The sequence below is a fragment of the Leuresthes tenuis genome, unplaced genomic scaffold (assembly GCF_036924035.1).
Source record: "Leuresthes tenuis unplaced genomic scaffold, fLeuTen1.0.hap1 SCAF_81, whole genome shotgun sequence".
Taxonomy (NCBI): domain Eukaryota; kingdom Metazoa; phylum Chordata; class Actinopteri; order Atheriniformes; family Atherinopsidae; genus Leuresthes; species Leuresthes tenuis.
In genome coordinates, this window is record NW_027325435.1 from 29,490 (window position 1) to 52,978 (window position 23,489).

A 23,489-nucleotide genomic window follows, 5' to 3' on the forward strand; every position below is an offset into this window, starting at 1 on the left:
ATGCCCATTTATTTATTTCTGTTTACAATATATGACATGAACTGAACTGAACCGGACCGGGGGACAAGGAAAGAAGAAGAGGAAAGAAGAGGAAACAGAACAAAAATAGAAACAAAAACCAGACAACCAGCTGCTACACCTGTAAAAAACAAAACAGACAACAATCCATGGCCTATGAGGGGAATCCAGCCTTAGCGCCACCAGGAGCACCTGAAAGCAGACAAGCAGAGAAAAAACAAACACACAAACAAACAAAAACAAGCACAAGAAGCGGCAATCGCATACAACACAGCTGTGGATATAGATGACCTGAGACGACATGATAATACATCAACTGCTTAGTGACCATGCTACTGGACTAATGAATGTGTGTGTGTGTGTGTGAGAACATGCAACACCCATGGCACAGGACCTACATGATAACCGTGCTTAGTTATGAGTGTATAAGCGTACAGGGCCACAATCCACAGCCCCCCCCCCCCAAGCAATCAGAAGCAGGCAGAGAGGGCCACAAGACCCAGGCCACCAGCAGCCCCCACAGAGCACAGAACCCAGGCAGCCCACCGCAGGGGCAACCACGCATCCACCCAGAAGACTGCAGAGGAAGCCCCGGAAAGAGCCCCCATAAGCATAGGGCAGAGGCACTCCGGGAACCAGGGGCAACAGCCCACCTACCCCGCCAGGCCCCAGCCGCCCAGACATGGGCCGTGCACTGGACCTGGGCCCCAGGAGCCCGAGCGCCCCCAAACCCCCCGGCAGAGGCCCCACCCAATACCCAGGAGGGCCAAGCGCCCCAGAAAGCCACAAAGTGGGTCAGCGCCTGCCCCAGCGCCCCTGGCCAAGTGCCCTGGGAGTCAAGACGTGCCCACAGGTGGGTGAAGTCGCGAGCAGTGGGGAGAGGCAACGCTGATGCCCCATCGGGAGAAACACAGGCAGGCCAGGCGACAGCAAGTCCCAGATCCAGGCCCAATCATTACCACACACACTTTCACGTCCCATACATCCACACATCCTACCTCCCTCGACTCTGCTGGGGTGTAGTGCAGCGGGCACACCAGGAGGCCAGCAACCCCCCAGCCACCACAGACCCCGAACCAGCAGAACAATTAATTAATCCTCCTGGCCCCTCCTGCCCCGAGCAGACACCAGGAAGCAGGGGTGTGCGAAGAAGACCCCTCCCCTCACCCTTCTGGCTCTTCAATATTTTCTAATAGTGAGCAATTAAAATTGAGGGGCAGCCAAACTTGTAGAACTGGGAGCGCGGCACTCTGGGCAGCCTACATACCCAAAGAGCCCCACCCACCAGATGCCACTCAGTGTAACCACCCCCCAAGACCTAATGTGTGTGTGTGAGTGTGTTTGATAAGTACTAATGTCTAAGGTGTAATTAAAACAGGGGCAGGGAACTGCAGAGTGCAACCAAAGGGGACCACCTACGTGGCCCCATCCACTGCACCCCACCGAACACACACGCCCCCAAAACCCTTCATGTGTGAGTGTGTGCTGTGTACAGGAGCCAGAAGGGAGAGGGGTATGGGGATATATACCGGGGGAGCTACTCTCCCCCAGAGAGGGCAGCCAGGGACTGGCTGCAATAGGCATCCCCGCTACCTGGGAGCCAACAATGGGCAGGAGGGCCTGATGTCCACCAGGCTCGGGGCCTGCAGCGACCATATTCCGGGAGCTACTGTACCCCCAGAAGGTACCCATCCCGCCCCACCCCACTCAACCCAACCCCACCCAGGAGGACCTCTACAAAAAACAAACAAACAAACCACCCGGTCACACCAGTCGCAGCAGCCCGGGCCTGAGACCCACCATCACCCAGCAACCCACCACCACCACTATGTGATAAAACTAATCAGAGGGGACCAGAGAGAATGAAATTCAGCCAATTGATGTTTTGAGGAGGCAGACATTGTTTCCATGCTCATATAATCTAAAAGAAAATTTCTAAACTGGTTAATACACAGATTGTTCTTCGCTTTCCAGTTCATGAGAATAGTTTTCTTTGCGATACATAACACTGTGACAACCATGTGTGCTGAGTTAATTTCCATGTTGATGTTGTCTAAGTCCCCCAGTATGCACAGTGTGGGGCATGCAGGGATGCTACACTTTAGCCATGTTGATAGGTCCTCACAGACTTCAAGCCAGAACTTCTGGACAGGCGCAGAAAACCACAAAGCGTGTGCATAATCATCAGGTGTGTTATCTGTGCAATGTGAGCAGATGTTTGAGTGTGTTAGACCCATCCTGAACACCCTTTGTCCTGTATAGTGTGTTCTATGAAGGATTTTGTATTGTATGAGCTGTAAATTAGGATTTCGAGTCTTTATGAAGGTGTTCAAACATATTTGTGGTTAGAAGCTATGACCAGAACTGATGGATAAATCTGCCTCCCATTTTGAGGATGGAAGAGACATTGTGTCATCTATCTTAGACAATAATTTATATATTTTTGATAGTAGTTTTGGGGTACAGATGCTTAGAAATTCTGCTACCCTAGTCGGGGGTTGTAAGTCTGGTTGGTGGAGGATATATCCATCCATCCATCATTCATCTGCCGCTTATCCGGGGGTCGGGTCGCGGGGGCAGCAGCTTGAGCAGAGAAACCCAGACGTCTCTGTCCCCGGCCAACGTAGATTGACCAGTAAGTAGAGAGCTTCGCCTTCTGGCTCAGCTCCCTCTTCACAACGACGGGTCGGTGCAGAGCCTGCAACACTGCAGGCGCCGCACCGATCCGCCCGTCAATCTCCCGCTCCATTCGTCCGTCACTCGTGAACAAGACCCCGAGATACTTGAACTCCTCCTCTTGGGGAAGGATCTCATTCCCGACCCGGAGAGAGCATTCCACCCTTTTCCGGCTGAGAACCATAGTCTCGGATTTGGAGGTGCTGATTCTCATCCCAGCCGCTTCACACTCGGCTGCGAATCACTCCAGTGAGAGCTGAAGGTCACGGCCTGACGACGCTAACAGAACCACATCATCTGCAAAAAGCAGAGACCCGATTCTGAGGTCGCCAAATGGGACACCCTCAACGCCCTGGCTCCGCCTAGAAATTCTGTCCATAAAAGTTAGGAACAGAATCGGTGACAAAGGGCAGCCCTGACGGAGTCCAACTCTCACCGGAAACGTATCCGACTTACTGACGGCAATGCAGACCAAACTCTGGCACCGGTCATACAGAGACCGAACGGCCCCTATCAAGGGGTCCGGCACTCCATATTCCCGGAGCACCCCCCACAGGACTCCACGAGGGACACGGTCGAACGCTTTCTCCAAGTCCACAAAACACATGTAGACTGGTTGGGCGAACTCCCATGCACCCTCCAGGATCCTGCCGAGGGTATAGAGCTGGTCCACTGTTCCACGGCCAGGACGAAAGCCTCACTGCATCTCCTGAATCCGAGGCTCGATTATCCGACGGATCCTCCTCTTCAATACCCCCGAATAGACCTTACCAGGGAGGCTGAGGAGTGTGATACCCCTATAGTTGGAACACACCCTCCGGTCCCTCTTTTTAAAGAGGGGGACCACCACCCCAATCTGCCAGTCCAGAGGCACTGTCCCCGATGTCCACGCGATACTGCAGAGGCGTGTCAGCCAAGACAGCCCTACAACATCCAGAGCGTTGAGAAACTCAGGACGGACCTCATCCACCCCCGGGGCCTTGCCACCGAGGAGCTTTTTAACCACCTCGGCAACCTCAGCCCCAGAAATGGGAGGCCCCGTCTCCGAGCTCTCCGACTCTGCCTCTTCCGAGCACGTGTTGGTAGGATTGAGGAGTTCCTCGAAGTACTCCCCCCACCGACTCACAACATCCCTAGTTGAGGTCAGCAAAGCCCCATCCCCACTGTAAACAGTGTTGACTGTGAGCCGCTTCCCCCCCCTGAGCCGCGGCCCGTCTGGCCCGTCGGTACCTATCAGCTTCTTCCAGGGTCCCACTGGCCAAAAAGGCCCGATAGGACTCCTTCTTCAGCTTGACGGCTTCCCTCACCACTGGTGTCCACCAGCAGGTTCGAGGGTTGCCGCCACGACAGGCACCGACCACCTTACGGCCACAACTCCGACCAGCTGCCTCGGCAATGGAGTCACGGAACATGGCCCATTCAATGTCCCCCACCTCAAATATGGTTGAAGCTCTGCCGGAGGTGGGAGTTAAAGCTCCTTCTGACAGGGGATTCTGACAAACGCTCCCAGCAGACCCTCACAATACGTTTGGGCCTGCCAGGTCTGATCGGCATCCTCCCCCACCAGCGGAGCCAACTCACCACCAGGTGGTGATCAGTTGACAGCTCCGCCCCTCTCTTCACCCGAGTGTCCAGGACATACGGCCGCAAGTCCGATGATACAACCACAAAGTCGATCATCGAACTGCGGCCAAGGGTGTCCTGGTGCCAAGTGCACATATGGACACCCTTATGCCTGAACATGGTGTTCGTTATGGACAGTCTATGACTGGCACAGAAGTCCAACAACATAACACCACTCTGATTCAGATCGGGGGGGCCGTTCCTCCCAATCACACCCCTCCAGGTCTCACTCTCATTGCCCACGTGAGCATTGAAGTCCCCCAGCAGAATGAGGGAGTCTCCGGTAGGAGCATTCTCCAGTGCCTCCCCCAGAGACTCCAAAAAGGGTATGTACTCTGAACTGCTGTTTGGCGCATAGGCACAAACAACAGTCAGGACTCGTCCCCCCACCCAAAGGCGGAGGGAGGCTACCCTCTCGTTCACTGGGGTAAACCCCAATGTACTGGCACACAGCCGGGGGGCAATAAGTATGCCCACACCTGCTCTGCGCCTCTCACCACGGGCAACTCCAGAGTGGAAGAGAGTCCAACCCCTCTCAAGAGTACTGGTTCCAGATCCCAAGCCGTGCGTCGAGGTGAGTCCGACTATATCTAACGGTCTGATGAAGTTTCAACAATAAACAACAAACTTTGTATTATGAGAAAGAACCAGACTCATTCTTCAGGAATCCGAAAATAAGCTCTATTTTACGCGTAATGCACGAATTCGGATTCTCCTATAAAACGAATTCCTTAACTCAAAACAAGTTAAGACTGCTTTGTCCTTCATAGTTATTCATGTCTAATCAAGTTTCAATGATAAACAACGTTGTACTTTGTAGAATGAGAAAGAACTTCTTCAGCAATAAGCATCTCTCGACAAATGACGAAATAAAGATTTTGCTATAAAATTAATTGCTATCAGCCTGACTTAAAACTGTCTTCCTTATTTATCCACTTCAAATCAAGTTTCAACAATTAAAAAAAATTTGTAGTTTGAGAAAGAACAACTTAATCTTGAGCAATCAGTATAAAAAGAGGGTAAGCAAAGGTGCGAATGTCAAACCATACATGATCAAAACAGGGAGCGGAGGTGTTTGGCTGAGACAAGGTGTGAATGTCCACCCATAATTAATGAAAAGCGGGCAACAAGTAGGTTTGAATGCCCAACCATACATCATCAAAAGCAGGAGTGGATATGTTCGGCTACAAGAAGGTTTGAACGTCTGACCATATTTTGTAAAAAGCGGGTAAGAAAAGGTTCGAATGCCCGAACATACACCATCAAAGGAGGGAGCGGAGGTGTTCCGCTGTATGAAGGTGTGAATGTCCGACCATAGTTGGTAAAAAACGGGTAAGAAAAGGTTAAAATACCCGACTGTACACAATCAGTAGCGGGTGCGGAGTTGTTCGGCTACTAAAAGGTGTGAAAGTCCGACCATGGTTTGTAAAAAGCGGGTAAGAAAAGGTGCGAATGCCCGAAAATGTATGATCAAAAGAGGGAGCGGAGGTGTTTGGCTGCAAGAAGGTGTGAATGTACACCCATAATTACTGAAAAATGGGTAAGAAAAGGTGCGAATGCCCAACTATACCTAATCAAAAGCAGGAGTGGATGTGTTCGGCTCCAAGAAGGGTTGAATGTCTGACCATAGTTTGTAAAAAGCAGGTAAGAAAAGGTTTGACTGCCCGAACATACACCATCAAAAGAGGGAGCGGAGGTGTTCCGCTGTAAGAAGGTGTGAATGTCCGACCATAGTTGGTAAAAAGCGGGTAAGAAAAGGTTAAAATACCCAACTGTACACAATCAATAGCGGGAGCGGAGTTGTTCGGCTACTAAAAGATGTGAAAGTCCGACTATGGTTTGTAAAAAGCGGGTAAGAAAAGGTGCTAATGCCCGACAATGTATGATCAAAAGAGGGAGCGGAGGTGTTCGGCTGCAAGAAGGTCTGAATGTCCAACCATAATTTGTAAAAACCGGGAAGGAAAGGCTCGAAAGCCCGACTATACACCATCAAAAGCGGGAGCAGAGTGGTTCAGCTGCAAGAAGGTCTGAATGTCCATCAATAATTGCTTTAAAACATGAAAGAAAATTTTCGAATATCATCCGCACATGATCATAAGAAGGAGAGGAGGTGTTCAGCTGCAAGAAGGTGTGAATGTCCATCAATAATTGCTTTAAAACATGAAAGAAAATTTTCGAATATCATCCGCACATGATCATAAGAAGGAGAGGAGGTGTTCAGCTGCAAGAAGGTGTGAATGTCCACCCATAATTCCTGAAAAATGGGTAAAAAAAGGTGCGAATGCCCAACCATAAATTATCAAAAGCAGGTGTGAATGTCAGATCATAATTTGCAAAAAGCTGATGAGAAAGGGTGAGAATGCCCGACTATACACCATCAAATGCGGGAGCGGAGGTGTTCGGCTCTGAGTAGGTGTGAATGTCCGACTATAATTGCTGAAAAATGTGTTAGAAAAGGAAAGAATGCCGGACCATACATCATCAAAAGCGAGAGAGGTGGTGTTCGGCTGCAAAAAGGTGTAAATGTTCGACTAAAGTTTGTAAAAAGCGGGTAAGACATGGTGCGAATGCCTGACAAGGTATGATCAAAAGCAGGAGCGGAGGTGTTCAGCTGCAAGAAGGTCTAAATGTCCATCAATAATTGCTAGAAAACATGAAAGAAAATTTTCGAAAATCAAACCGCACATGATCATAAGTGGGAGAGGAGGTGTTCAGCTGCAAGAAGGTGTGAATGTCCACCCATTATTCCTGACAAATGGGTAAAAAAAAGGTGCGAATGCCCAACCATACATCATCAAAAGCAGGAGTGGATGTGTTCGGCTACAAGAAGGTGTGAACGTCCAACCAAAGTTTGTAAAAAGCAGTTAAGAAAAGGTTTGAATATCCAACCAAACATAATCAAAAGCGGGAGCATAGCTTTTCGACTGCAAGTAGGTGTGAATGTCAGATCATAATTTGCAAAAAGCTGATGAGAAAGGGTGAGAATGTCCGACTGCACACCATCAAATGCGGGAGCGGAGTTGTTCGGCTGTGAGTAGGTGTGAATCTCCGACCGTAATTTCTGAAAAATGTGTTAGAAAAGGTAAGAATGCCGGTCCATACATCATCAAAAGCGAGAGAGGTGGTGTTCGGCTGCAAGTAGGTGTGAATGTCCAGCCATAATTACTCACAAACGGGTAAGAAAAGGTAGTATTGCCAGACCATACATGATCAAAACAGGGAGCGGAGGTGGTTCAGCTGCAAGAAGGTGTGAATGTCTCACTAAAGTTCAAATATATTAACAAAAGCGGGAGGAGAGGTCTTCGGATGAGAGTGGTTGAGAATTTCCAACCATAATCTATAAAATTCGGTGAAAAAAAGGTGTGATAGAACACTAAAAGGTGGAGCGGAAGTGTTCGGCTGCAAGAAGGTGTGAATGTCCGACTATATTTGGTGAAAAGCAGGTGAAGCAAGGTCTGAATGCCCAACCTTACATTATCAAAAGCGAGATCAGAGGTGTTTGGCTGCATGAAGGCCATAGTTTGCCAAAAGCGGGTAAGCTGCGAATGACCAACTAAATATCAACAAAAGTGGGGGCGGAGGTCTTCGGATGCAACTGGGTGTGAACATCCCACCATACAAGTATGGTGGAGAGGAAGCTGTGAACAGCCGGCCATAGTTTGCAAAAAGCGGGTGAGACAAGGTGCGAATGTCCAACCATACATGATCAAAACAGGGAGCGGAGGTGTTTGGCTGTGACAAGGTGTGAATGTCCACCCAAAATTAATGAAAAGCGGGCAAAAAGTAGGTTTGAATGCCCAAGCATACATCATCAAAAGAAGGAGTGGATGTGTTCGGCTACAAGAAGGTTTCAATGTCCGAGCATAGTTTGTAAAAAGCGGGTAAGAAAAGGTTCGAATGCCCAAACATACACCATCAAAAGAGGGAGCGGAGGTGTTCCGCTGTAAGAAGGTGTGAACGTCCGACCAAAGTTTGTAAAAAGCAGTTAAGAAAAGGTTCGAATATCCAACCAAACATAATCAAAAGCGGGAGCAGAGCTGTTGGACTGCAAGTAGGTGTGAATGTCCAGCCATAATTACTCACAAAGGGGTAAGAAAAGGTAGTATTGCCAGACCATACATGATCAAAACAGGGAGCTGAGGTGGTTCAGCTGCAAGGTGTGAATGTCTGACTATAGTTTGTAAAAAGCGGGTAAGATAAGGTGCGAATGCCCGACAATGTATAATCAAAAGAGGGAGCAGAGGTTTTCGGCTACACGAAGGTTTGAATGTCCGACCATAGTTTGTAAAAAGCGGGTAAGAAAAGGTTCGAATGCCCAAACATACACCATCAAAAGAGGGAGCGGAGGTGTTCCGCTGTAAGAAGGTGTGAATGTCCGACCATAGTTTGTAAAAAGCTGGTAAGAAAATGTTCGAATGCCCGAATATATACCATCAAAAGCGGAAGCGGAGGTGTTCGACTGCAAGTAGGTGTGAATGTCCAGCCATAATTACTCACAAACGGGTAAGAAAAGGTAGTATTGCCAGACATTCACAACTTCTTGCAGCTGAACACCTCCTCTCCCGCTATTGATTGTGTACAGTCGGGTATTTTAACCTTTTCTTACCCGCTTTTTACCAAATATGGTCGGACATTCACACCGTCTTACAGCGGAACACCTCTGCTCCCGCTTTTGATGGTGTATAGTCAGGCATTTGAACCTTTTCTTACCCGCTTTTTACAAACTATGGTCGGACATTCAAACCTTCTTGTAGCCGAAAACCTCCGCTCCCTCTTTTGATTATACATTGTTGGGCATTCGCACCTTATTTACAAACTATAGTCAGACATTCACACCTTGCAGCTGAGCCACCTCAGCTCCCTGTTTTGATAGTGTATGTTCGGGCATTCAAACCTATTCTTACCCCCTTTTTACAAACTATGCTCGGAGATTCACACCTACTCACAGCCGAACAACTCCGCTCCCGCATTTGATGATGTCTGGTCCGGCATTCTAGTCTCTTCTAACACATTTTTCAGCAATTATGGTTGGACATTCACACCTACTCACAGCCGAACACTTCCGCTCCCGCATTTGATGGTGTATAGCCGGGAATTCTCACCCTTTCTCATCAGCTTTTTGCAAATTATGATCTGACATTCACACCTACTTGCAGTCGAACAGCTCTGCTCCCGCTTTTGATTATGTTTGGTTGGATATTCGAACCTTTTCTTAACTGCTTTTTACAAACTTTGGTCGGACGTTCACACCTTCTTGCAGCCGAACACATCCACTTCCACTTTTGATGGTATATATTCGGGCATTCGAACCTTTTCTTACCCGCTTTTTACAAACCGTGGTCGGACTTTCACACCTTCTTGTAGCCAAACAACTCCGCTCCCCCTATTGATTGTGTACAGTCGGGTATTTTAACCTTTTCTTACCCGTTTTTTACCAACTATGGTCGGACATTTACACCTTCTTACAGCGGAACACCTCCGCTCCCTCTTTTGATGGTCTATGTTCGGGCATTCGAACCTTTTCTTACCCGCTTTTTACAAACTATGGTCGGACATTCAAACTTTCTTGTAGCCGAACACATCCACTCCTGCTTTTGATGATGTATGGTTGGGCATTTTCACCTTTTCTTACCCATTTTTCAGTAATTATGGGTGGACATTCACACCTTCTTGCAGCTGAACAACTCCTCTCCCGCTTATGATCATGTGCGGTTTGATATTCGAAAATTTTCTTTCATGTTTTAAAGCAATTATTGATGGACATTCAAATCTTCTTGTAGCCGAACACATCCACTCCTGCTTTTGATGATGTATGGTAACCTTTTCTTACCCGCTTTTTACAAACTATGGTCGGATATTCAAACCTTCTTGTAGCCAAAACCCTCCGCTCCCTCTTTTGATCATACATTGTCGGGCATTCGCACCTTATCTTACCCGCTTTTTACAAACTATAGTCAGACATTCACACCTTGCAGCTGAACCACCTCCGCTCCCTGTTTTGATCATGTATGGTCTGGCAATACTACCTTTTCTTACCCGTTTGTGAGTAATTAATCCCAAAATATTGAGCATAAAATAAGTCTTTATGCTGATGATGTATTACTTTTCCTTCAGAACTCACAGACGTCTCTCAGTCACACGATCACACTCATAAATAAATTCTCAGCACTTTCTGACTACTCTATCAACTGGTCTAAGACCACAGTTCTGCCCATTAACTGTAGGGTCCATAATATACCTGCGATCACTTTACAGTCAGGAAATATTAGATATTTAGGCATAAACATTTCCTCCAGGCTCTCAGAGCTAACAAAGCTAAATTATGTGCAATTATTAAAGACAGTAGAGGACGATCTCTCGTTGGAAGTCCTTACCTATATCACTTATGGGGAGAGTTACATCCATTAAAATGATGATACTACCAAAAGTTAACTATTTGTTCTCAATGATCCCCATAAAACCATCTGCTACTTGGTTTAAGTCACTAGATTCATGCATCTCCAAATTTCTGTGGAAAAACAAACCACCACGTATTAGTTTAAAAACCCTACAGAAGACCAAGGACAGTGGTGGATTAGATTTACCTCATTTTCAGCACTATTCCTTAGACAATAGGTTACAATATATATCAAAATGGTTTAAACCTTGTTGTTGTCACAGTTCCCAGAGACGTTGTAATCGTTGAGGATTCTATATTCACCCCCTCATTAGAGGCACGTAATGCAGATTGATGACACTGAATCTTCTTCTCTGTTCATTGCTGGCATCATTCCCAGCATCGTAAGTGTTCGTGGCATTGTTAGCCTCTTCTTCTGGATCTTGATATCGAGAATCCTTTTGTATTTCTGGTTTGTCAGTCCTCTGTCTTCGTTCACCGGAGTCTTTGTCTTTTTGTCCTTGAGTTTGGTGATTTTTTCTTCTTTCGATGCCTTGACACAATGTGACAGGTGATACCACGTGGGAGATCCTGTAACTTGGATTGCTGTCCCTGTGCTGCGAAATGGCTGTGCTGCTCAAATGGTCTCTCCTTCATCATGGTTACATGCTGCCATTCCGACATCTCGCCATTCCGACATGGGTCTCCAATTGTCGGAATGGCGACACTTAATTTTTTATCAAACGTCCCACACTTTTCCGACACTTTTTTCCTCCTATGGTCGGAATGGCGGTATGTTTTTTGTTTTTTTTAACATACCGCCATTGATATGCCGGCGCAAATACGCCCTAAAGTTTGGCGCACAAGCTTTGCACATGCAGAGGCCACAGCCTCGCAAACAAACTTTAATAATCTATTATCAAAATCCCCTGAATTTCAAATATAAAAATACAGATATTAATGTAACTCTGGCGAGACTGAAACTGATTAAGCAGAAATACAGTGTCAGTGAGCTGTCACAGCAGCCAGCTGGAGCGGAGCTCTCCACAGAGCCCATGCGTCTTTTGCACGCTGTCATCATATGCAAAAGTAATAATTGCAATTACAGATATCACGGCTACTGCACAGGACACAGTTGCGAGCACTCTGCCTTGCCTTGCCAATAGGAGAAGAGAGAAATGACAGCATAGAACGTATAAAACACAACAAAATGCAGTAAAAACGATTATTCATGATATTCACGTGATTTATGAGTACTCACTCCAATTTTGGGAAGCGCGGATGGGTTTTGCGCATTTGGCACAAACACACAGCCGCAACGGTTGTAGCTTTATACAGCCTGTTGATATCTTAAGGACCTAACTGGTCACACCTGGGACTAAATGTCATGTAGAGATTGATTTTACATGACATTACAGCTGAACATATAGCTTTCATCCACAAACCAACGTGGGAGAGCCCGAAGACGCATGTGCCAGACGCACATAGGCATGCGTAAAACCAATTTTGACCACTTCATACTGTTTATTTGCTTTCTTTTAGTTAACTTTCGTTTCTTTTGGATTCTTGTGCGTGTTATGGAGCCGTTTTGGTCCATGTTTGTAAGCCTTTTTTTCCTGGATTAAATTTTCGGAAGTTGAAACAAGTGGCATTGGAGTGTGTGATTGAAAACCACCGCGGACTGCTTCTCCTCCTCCAGTTGCCGAGACTTTGTGTTTTTAATAACGCTTGTCTATAAACATGTTAAACATATAAATTGCATGAACAGAAAGAAGGGACTCACCTGTTGAGTAACACACATTTCCTTATACGGAAAGCCTTGTCGGAATGGTGGGACATTTGAACGTCAGAATAGCGGGATGTCGCAATGGTGGGATGTCGCAATGGTGGGACGTTTGCATGTCGGAATGGTGGTATGTCGGAATGGTGGTATGTCGGAATGGTGGGACGTCGGAATAGCGGGATGTCGGAATGGCGGGATTTCGGAATGGGTGTTGCCACCCCCTTCATCATATACACAGTTATTTATACATCACCTTCCACCATGAAGCGTTGTCCCTTTTTGTTTCTCTCTTTGTTCTTAAAATGCTGTTATGCATGTCTAAACCAATCCATTAAATTAGATCATTTTGGCAGTAAAGCGATCTACAATGTGCTTGGTCGCAAAGCTGCTCATCTGTGGTAAACAGCTCTTCAGAAAGGCATTCTTCAATTAATTTCACTAATTCTATGTAATAATTTTGTGATTTCCTACAAAACTACACTTCTTCTCCCATCTGTCTGAGTATTTAATATTGTCTGGGTCCCGTTAAAACATGTATTTTTCCCATCTAATTCCTTGTTTGCTTTAAAACAAGTATTCCCCATTTTCTATCCCTTCAGTAGCCAACCAGTTTGTATGGAGTACACTGGAGCAACTTGACTGATCAGTAAAACACTGCTTTTGTTGTCACCGCAAGGCTTCCCCCGTCGGTTGTTTCACTGAGACACTACTGAGTAACTACAACTCAACACAGTTTATACACATAACATTCATATACATACTAACAAACAAACAAACAATTATTTATCGCAATTTTCTCATCTCTGTTTGAACGTACACCCAGGTAAATATTCCTGTAGTCTTCTCATACCGACTATGGACCCATTCATTGTTTAACTTCACTGTTTTGCAAATCCTAATTGAATATTACACATTGACATTGAACTTTACTTGATAAGCAGGTCTTCATTGCATTCAGCAGCCTATATGTGAGCATCTATGTGTAAGCTGTTCTTCTTTGCATTTATCAGCAGCAAGCAATTCTTCATTGCACATGCATATGAAAATAGTAAAACAATTCCAATGCGTTAGCGAAACCTTCTATATCAGGAGTGTCCATCATGATGCTGGGAATAGAACCTCTTTCCTAGAATAGTTCAACCTTCATTACTCAACTGATCATAACTCCGCAATGAGCACATTTCAAAGTATCATTCCTCTACATGTATTCAAAAATCTATGTGTAAATGTTTAATATTTCTTATATTTGTTGATATCATTCTGTGTGCATGTGGCCTAAACCCAATCTCTGTGTGGCAATTTTAATTTAAACAAGTTGAACTCTGCCTCTGATCATTTAAAAAAGGTGTGTACCAATATCAACCTTTCTCAGGTAATTACAGATCCTACAAAACCAAAGAGATCCTTCAAGGTTGTCCCTGATTGGCTCAATCTTAACAAATCAAAGGTAGAAAATCCGCAGTATCTGAACTTGGTGTTAGTTATCACTGCTCAATAGCCTGTATCAGAATTGCAAAAATGAAAACATTAGGTCCACGCTTGGTATCCAGATCCTGAAACATCTCCATGAGCAGGCTTTTTTTTAACTGATCTGTTGAATAGTTATATGACACTGTTAAAATCCCAGATGAAGATCTAGCACTTGACCATTTTTGTAAATCTTCTAATTCCATAGTTGATAAACACGCCCCTTTTAAAACGTATAGAACTTAGAACAGGTCTATCCCTGGCTTTCGGCAGAACTGTCTTCTTTACTTTTTTTTCCCCTTTTCCTGTTCAGCATTATGTCAGAAGAATTGTAGTCTGAATACCTTTGATGCCAAACAGATTTGTTTTGCCAAGGGAAGTTTTATAAATGTAAAGCTCCCCTTGATGCCCATTTATTTATTTCTGTTTACAATATATGACATGAACTGAACTGAACCGGACCGGGGGACAAGGAAAGAAGAAGAGGAAAGAAGAGGAAACAGAACAAAAATAGAAACAAAAACCAGACAACCAGCTGCTACACCTGTAAAAAACAAAACAGACAACAATCCATGGCCTATGAGGGGAATCCAGCCTTAGCGCCACCAGGAGCACCTGAAAGCAGACAAGCAGAGAAAAAACAAACACACAAACAAACAAAAACAAGCACAAGAAGCGGCAATCGCATACAACACAGCTGTGGATATAGATGACCTGAGACGACATGATAATACATCAACTGCTTAGTGACCATGCTACTGGACTAATGAATGTGTATGTGTGTGTGTGAGAACATGCAACACCCATGGCACAGGACCTACATGATAACCGTGCTTAGTTATGAGTGTATAAGCGTACAGGGCCACAATCCACAGCCCCCCCCCAAGCAATCAGAAGCAGGCAGAGAGGGCCACAAGACCCAGGCCACCAGCAGCCCCCACAGAGCACAGAACCCAGGCAGCCCACCGCAGGGGCAACCACGCATCCACCCAGAAGACTGCAGAGGAAGCCCCCGGAAAGAGCCCCCATAAGCATAGGGCAGAGGCACTCCGGGAACCAGGGGCAACAGCCCACCGACCCCGCCAGGCCCCAGCCGCCCAGACATGGGCCGTGCACTGGACCTGGGCCCCAGGAGCCCGAGCGCCCCCAAACCCCCCGGCAGAGGCCCCACCCAATACCCAGGAGGGCCAAGCGCCCCAGACAGCCACAAAGTGGGTCAGCGCCTGCCCCAGCGCCCCTGGCCAAGTGCCCTGGGAGTCAAGACGTGCCCACAGGTGGGTGAAGTCGCGAGCAGTGGGGAGAGGCAACGCTGATGCCCCATCGGGAGAAACACAGGCAGGCCAGGCGACAGCAAGTCCCAGATCCAGGCCCAATCATTACCACACACACTTTCACGTCCCATACATCCACACATCCACACATCCTACCTCCCTCGACTCTGCTGGGGTGTATTGCAGCGGGCACACCAGGAGGCCAGCAACCCCCCAGCCACCACAGACCCCGAACCAGCAGAACAATTAATTAATCCTCCTGGCCCCTCCTGCCCCGAGCAGACACCAGGAAGCAGGGGGGTGCGAAGAAGACCCCTCCCCTCACCCTTCTGGCTCTTCAATATTTTCTAATAGTGAGCAATTAAAATTGAGGGGCAGCCAAACTTGTAGAACTGGGAGCGCGGCACTCTGGGCAGCCTACATACCCAAAGAGCCCCGCCCACCAGATGCCACTCAGTGTAGCCACCCCCCAAGACCTAATGTGTGTGTGTGAGTGTGTTTGATAAGTAGTAATGTCTAAGGTGTAATTAAAACAGGGGCAGGGAACTGCAGAGTGCAACCAAAGGGGACCACCTACGTGGCCCCATCCACTACACCCCACCGAACACACACGCCCCCAAAACCCTTCATGTGTGAGTGTGTGCTGTGTACAGGAGCCAGAAGGGAGAGGGGTATGGGGATATATACCGGGGGAGCTACTCTCCCCCAGAGAGGGCAGCCAGGGACTGGCTGCAATAGGCATCCCCGCTACCTGGGAGCCAACAATGGGCAGGAGGGCCTGATGTCCACCAGGCTCGGGGCCTGCAGCGACCATATTCCGGGAGCTACTGTACCCCCAGAAGGTACCCATCCCGCCCCACCCCACTCAACCCAACACCACCCAGGAAGACCTCTACAAAAAACAAACAAACAAACCACCCGGTCACACCAGTCGCGGTAGCCCGGGCCTGAGACCCACCATCACCCAGCAACCCACCACCACCACTATGTGATAAAACTAATCAGAGGGGACCAGAGAGAATGAAATTCAGCCAATTGATGTTTTGAGGAGGCAGACATTGTTTCCATGCTAATATAATCTAAAAGAAAATTTCTAAACTGGTTAATACACAGATTGTTTTTCGCTTTCCAGTTCATGAGAATAGTTTTCTTTGCGATACATAACACTGTGACAACCATGTGTGCTGAGTTAATTTCCATGTTGATGTTGTCTAAGTCACCCAGTATGCACAGTGTGGGGCATGCAGGGATGCTACACTTTAGCCATGTTGATAGGTCCTCACAGACTTCAAGCCAGAACTTCTGGACAGGCGCAGAAAACCACAAAGTGTGTGCATAATCATCAGGTGTGTTATCTGTGCAATGTGAGCAGATGTTTGAGTGTGTTAGACCCATCCTGAACATCCTTTGTCCTGTATAGTGTGTTCTATGAAGGATTTTGTATTGTATGAGCTGTAAATTAGGATTTCGAGTCTTTATGAAGGTGTTCAAACATATTTGTGGTTAGAAGCTATGACCAGAACTGATGGATAAATCTGCCTCCCATTTTGAGGATGGAAGAGACATTGTGTCATCTATCTTAGACAATAATTTATATATTTTTGATAGTAGTTTTGGGGTACAGCTGCTTAGAAATTCTGCTACCCTAGTCGGGGGTTGTAAGTCTGGTTGGTGGAGGATATATCAATCCATCCATCCATCATCTGCCGCTTATCCGGGGGTCGGGTCGCGGGGGCAGCAGCTTGAGCAGAGAAACCCAGACGTCTCTGTCCCCGGCCACTTCCTCCAGCTCTTCCGGGGGGACCCCGAGGCGTTCCCAGGCCAGCCGAGAGACATAGTCTCTCCAACGTGTCCTGGGTCTCCCCCGGGGTCTCCTCCCAGTGGGACGTGCCCGGAACACCTCCCCAGGGAGGCGCCCAGGGGGCATCCTAACCAGATGCCCGAGCCACCTCATCTGACTCCTCTCAATGCGGAGGAGCAGCGGTTCTACTCCGAGCCCCTCCCGGATGACTGAGCTTCTCACCCTATCTCTAAGGGAGAGCCCAGACACCCTGCGGAGGAAACCCATTTTGGCCGCTTGTATTCGCGATCTTGTTCTTTCGGTCACTACCCACAACTCGTGACCATAGGTGAGGATGGGAACGTAGATTGACCAGTAAGTAGAGAGCTTCGCCTTCTGGCTCAGCTCCCTCTTCACAACGACGGGTCGGTGCAGAGCCTGCAACACTGCACGCGCCGCACCGATCCGCCCGTCAATCTCCCGCTCCATTCGTCCGTCACTCGTGAACAAGACCCCGAGATACTTGAACTCCTCCTCTTGGGGAAGGATCTCATTCCCGACCCGGAGAGAGCATTCCACCCTTTTCCGGCTGAGAACCATAGTCTCGGATTTGGAGGTGCTGATTCTCATCCCAGCCGCTTCACACTCGGCTGCGAATCACTCCAGTGAGAGCTGAAGGTCACGGCCTGACGACGCTAACAGAACCACATCATCTGCAAAAAGCAGAGACCCGATTCTGAGGTCGCCAAATGGGACACCCTCAACGCCCTGGCTCCGCCTAGAAATTCTGTCCATAAAAGTTAGGAACAGAATCGGTGACAAAGGGCAGCCCTGACGGAGTCCAACTCTCACCGGAAACGTATCCGACTTACTGCCGGCAATGCGGACCAAACTCTGGCACCGGTCATACAGAGACCGAACGGCCCCTATCAAGGGGTCTGGCACTCCATATTCCCGGAGCATCCCCCACAGGACTCCACGAGGGACACGGTCGAACGCTTTCTCCAAGTCCACAAAACACATGTAGACTGGTTGGGCGAACTCCCATGCACCCTCCAGGATCCTGCCGAGGGTATAGAGCTGGTCCACTGTTCCACGGCCAGGACGAAAGCCACACTGCATCTCCTGAATCCGAGGCTCGATTATCCGACGGATCCTCCTCTCCAATACCCCCGAATAGACCTTACCAGGGAGGCTGAGGAGTGTGATACCCCTATAGTTGGAACACACCCTCCGGTCCCCCTTTTTAAAGAGGGGGACCACCACCCCAATCTGCCAGTCCAGAGGCACTGTCCCCGATGTCCACGCGATACTGCAGAGGCGTGTCAGCCAAGACAGCCCTACAACATCCAGAGCCTTGAGAAACTCAGGACGGACCTCATCCACCCCCGGGGCCTTGCCACCGAGGAACTTTTTAACCACCTCGGCAACCTCAGCCCCAGAAATGGGAGGCCCCGTCTCCGAGCTCTCCGACTCTGCCTCTTCCGAGCACGTGTTGGTAGGATTGAGGAGTTCCTCGAAGTACTCCCCCCACCGACTCACAACATCCCTAGTTGAGGTCAGCAAAGCCCCGTCCGCACTGTAAACAGTGTTGACTGTGAGCCGCTTCCCCCCCCTGAGACGCCGGATGGTGGACCAGAATCTTTTCGAGGCCGTCCGGAAATCGTTCTCCATGGTCTCACCGAACTCCTCCAAGGCCCGAGTTTTTGCCTCAGCAACCGCCAAAGCCGCGGCCCGTCTGGCCCGTCGGTACATATCAGCTTCTTCCAGGGTCCCACTGGCCAAAAAGGCCCGATAGGACTCCTTCTTCAGCTTGACGGCTTCCCTCACCACTGGTGTCCACCAGCAGGTTCGAGGGTTGCCGCCACGACAGGCACCGACCACCTTACGGCCACAACTCCGACCAGCTGCCTCGGCTGGGGCCACAATACGTTTGGGCCTGCCAGGTCTGATCGGCATCCTCCCCCACCAGCGGAGCCAACTCACCACCAGGTGGTGATCAGTTGACAGCTCCGCCCCTCTCTTCACCCGAGTGTCCAGGACATACGGCCGCAAGTCCGATGATACAACCACAAAGTCGATCATCGAACTGCGGCCAAGGGTGTCCTGGTGCCAAGTGCACATATGGACACCCTTATGCCTGAACATGGTGTTCGTTATGGACAGTCTATGACTGGCACAGAAGTCCAACAACATAACACCACTCTGATTCAGATCGGGGGGGCCGTTCCTCCCAATCACACCCCTCCAGGTCTTACTGTCATTGCCCACGTGAGCATTGAAGTCCCCCAGCAGAATGAGGGAGTCTCCGGTAGGAGCATTCTCCAGTGCCTCCCCCAGAGACTCCAAAAAGGGTAGGTACTCTGAACTGCTGTTTGGCGCATAGGCACAAACAACAGTCAGGACTCGTCCCCCCACCCAAGGCGGAGGGAGGCTACCCTCTCGTTCACTGGGGTAAACCCCAATGTACTGGCACACAGCCGGGGGGCAATAAGTATGCCCACACCTGCTCTGCGCCTCTCACCACGGGCAACTCCAGAGTGGAAGAGAGTCCAACCCCTCTCAAGAGTACTGGTTCCAGATCCCAAGCCGTGCGTCGAGGTGAGTCCGACTATATCTAACGGTCTGATCAAGTTTCAACAATAAACAACAAACTTTGTATTATGAGAAAGAACCAGACTCATTCTTTAGGAATCCGAAAATAAGCTCTATTTTACGAGTTATGCACGAATTCGGATTCTCCTATAAAACGAATTCCTTAACTCAAACCAAGTTAAGACTGCTTTGTCCTTCATATTTATTCATGTCTAATCAAGTTTCAATGATAAACAACGTTGTACTTTGTAGAATGAGAAAGAACTTCTTCAGCAATAAGCATCTCTCGACAAATGACGAAATACAGATTTTGCTATAAAATTAATTGCTATCAGCCTGACTTAAAACTGTTTGTCTTCCTTATTTATCCACTTCAAATCAAGTTTCAACAATTAAAAAAATTTTGTAGTTTGAGAAGCTCTCTCCGGGTCGGGAATGAGATCCTTCCCCAAGAGGAGGAGTTCAAGTATCTCGGGGTCTTGTTCACGAGTGACGGACGAATGGAGCGGGAGATTGACGGGCGGATCGGTGCGGCGCCTGCAGTGTTGCAGGCTCTGCACCGACCCATCGTTGTGAAGAGGGAGCTGAGCCAGAAGGCGAAGCTCTCTACTTACTGGTCAATCTACGTTCCCATCCTCACCTATGGTCACGAGTTGTGGGTAGTGACCGAAAGAACAAGATCGCGAATACAAGCGGCCGAAATGGGTTTCCTCCGCAGGGTGTCTGGGCTCTCCCTTAGAGATAGGGTGTACAAGCTCTCCCGCTTTTGATGATGTATGGACCGGCATTCTTACCTTTTCAGACCTGGCAGGCCCAAACGTATTGTGAGGGAGGGGTCTTCTTCGCACACCCCTGCTTCCTGGTGTCTGCTCGGGGCAGGAGGGGCCAGGAGGATTAATTAATTGTTCTGCTGGTTCGGGGTCTGTGGTGGCTGGGGGGTTGCTGGCCTCCTGGTGTGCCAGGGGCAACAGCCCACCGACCCCGCCAGGCCCCAGCCGCCCAGACATGGGCCGTGCACTGGACCTGGGCCCCAGGAGCCCGAGCGCCCCCAAACCCCCCGGCAGAGGCCCCACCCAATACCCAGGAGGGCCAAGCGCCCCAGACAGCCACAAAGTGGGTCAGCGCCTGCCCCAGCGCCCCTGGCCAAGTGCCCTGGGAGTCAAGACGTGCCCACAGGTGGGTGAAGTCGCGAGCAGTGGGGAGAGGCAACGCTGATGCCCCATCGGGAGAAACACAGGCAGGCCAGGCGACAGCAAGTCCCAGATCCAGGCCCAATCATTACCACACACACTTTCACGTCCCATACATCCACACATCCACACATCCTACCTCCCTCGACTCTGCTGGGGTGTATTGCAGCGGGCACACCAGGAGGCCAGCAACCCCCCAGCCACCACAGACCCCGAACCAGCAGAACAATTAATTAATCCTCCTGGCCCCTCCTGCCCCGAGCAGACACCAGGAAGCAGGGGGGTGCGAAGAAGACCCCTCCCCTCACCCTTCTGGCTCTTCAATATTTTCTAATAGTGAGCAATTAAAATTGAGGGGCAGCCAAACTTGTAGAACTGGGAGCGCGGCACTCTGGGCAGCCTACATACCCAAAGAGCCCCGCCCACCAGATGCCACTCAGTGTAGCCACCCCCCAAGACCTAATGTGTGTGTGTGAGTGTGTTTGATAAGTAGTAATGTCTAAGGTGTAATTAAAACAGGGGCAGGGAACTGCAGAGTGCAACCAAAGGGGACCACCTACGTGGCCCCATCCACTACACCCCACCGAACACACACGCCCCCAAAACCCTTCATGTGTGAGTGTGTGCTGTGTACAGGAGCCAGAAGGGAGAGGGGTATGGGGATATATACCGGGGGAGCTACTCTCCCCCAGAGAGGGCAGCCAGGGACTGGCTGCAATAGGCATCCCCGCTACCTGGGAGCCAACAATGGGCAGGAGGGCCTGATGTCCACCAGGCTCGGGGCCTGCAGCGACCATATTCCGGGAGCTACTGTACCCCCAGAAGGTACCCATCCCGCCCCACCCCACTCAACCCAACACCACCCAGGAAGACCTCTACAAAAAACAAACAAACAAACCACCCGGTCACACCAGTCGCGGTAGCCCGGGCCTGAGACCCACCATCACCCAGCAACCCACCACCACCACTATGTGATAAAACTAATCAGAGGGGACCAGAGAGAATGAAATTCAGCCAATTGATGTTTTGAGGAGGCAGACATTGTTTCCATGCTAATATAATCTAAAAGAAAATTTCTAAACTGGTTAATACACAGATTGTTTTTCGCTTTCCAGTTCATGAGAATAGTTTTCTTTGCGATACATAACACTGTGACAACCATGTGTGCTGAGTTAATTTCCATGTTGATGTTGTCTAAGTCACCCAGTATGCACAGTGTGGGGCATGCAGGGATGCTACACTTTAGCCATGTTGATAGGTCCTCACAGACTTCAAGCCAGAACTTCTGGACAGGCGCAGAAAACCACAAAGTGTGTGCATAATCATCAGGTGTGTTATCTGTGCAATGTGAGCAGATGTTTGAGTGTGTTAGACCCATCCTGAACATCCTTTGTCCTGTATAGTGTGTTCTATGAAGGATTTTGTATTGTATGAGCTGTAAATTAGGATTTCGAGTCTTTATGAAGGTGTTCAAACATATTTGTGGTTAGAAGCTATGACCAGAACTGATGGATAAATCTGCCTCCCATTTTGAGGATGGAAGAGACATTGTGTCATCTATCTTAGACAATAATTTATATATTTTTGATAGTAGTTTTGGGGTACAGCTGCTTAGAAATTCTGCTACCCTAGTCGGGGGTTGTAAGTCTGGTTGGTGGAGGATATATCAATCCATCCATCCATCATCTGCCGCTTATCCGGGGGTCGGGTCGCGGGGGCAGCAGCTTGAGCAGAGAAACCCAGACGTCTCTGTCCCCGGCCACTTCCTCCAGCTCTTCCGGGGGGACCCCGAGGCGTTCCCAGGCCAGCCGAGAGACATAGTCTCTCCAACGTGTCCTGGGTCTCCCCCGGGGTCTCCTCCCAGTGGGACGTGCCCGGAACACCTCCCCAGGGAGGCGCCCAGGGGGCATCCTAACCAGATGCCCGAGCCACCTCATCTGACTCCTCTCAATGCGGAGGAGCAGCGGTTCTACTCCGAGCCCCTCCCGGATGACTGAGCTTCTCACCCTATCTCTAAGGGAGAGCCCAGACACCCTGCGGAGGAAACCCATTTTGGCCGCTTGTATTCGCGATCTTGTTCTTTCGGTCACTACCCACAACTCGTGACCATAGGTGAGGATGGGAACGTAGATTGACCAGTAAGTAGAGAGCTTCGCCTTCTGGCTCAGCTCCCTCTTCACAACGACGGGTCGGTGCAGAGCCTGCAACACTGCACGCGCCGCACCGATCCGCCCGTCAATCTCCCGCTCCATTCGTCCGTCACTCGTGAACAAGACCCCGAGATACTTGAACTCCTCCTCTTGGGGAAGGATCTCATTCCCGACCCGGAGAGAGCATTCCACCCTTTTCCGGCTGAGAACCATAGTCTCGGATTTGGAGGTGCTGATTCTCATCCCAGCCGCTTCACACTCGGCTGCGAATCACTCCAGTGAGAGCTGAAGGTCACGGCCTGACGACGCTAACAGAACCACATCATCTGCAAAAAGCAGAGACCCGATTCTGAGGTCGCCAAATGGGACACCCTCAACGCCCTGGCTCCGCCTAGAAATTCTGTCCATAAAAGTTAGGAACAGAATCGGTGACAAAGGGCAGCCCTGACGGAGTCCAACTCTCACCGGAAACGTATCCGACTTACTGCCGGCAATGCGGACCAAACTCTGGCACCGGTCATACAGAGACCGAACGGCCCCTATCAAGGGGTCTGGCACTC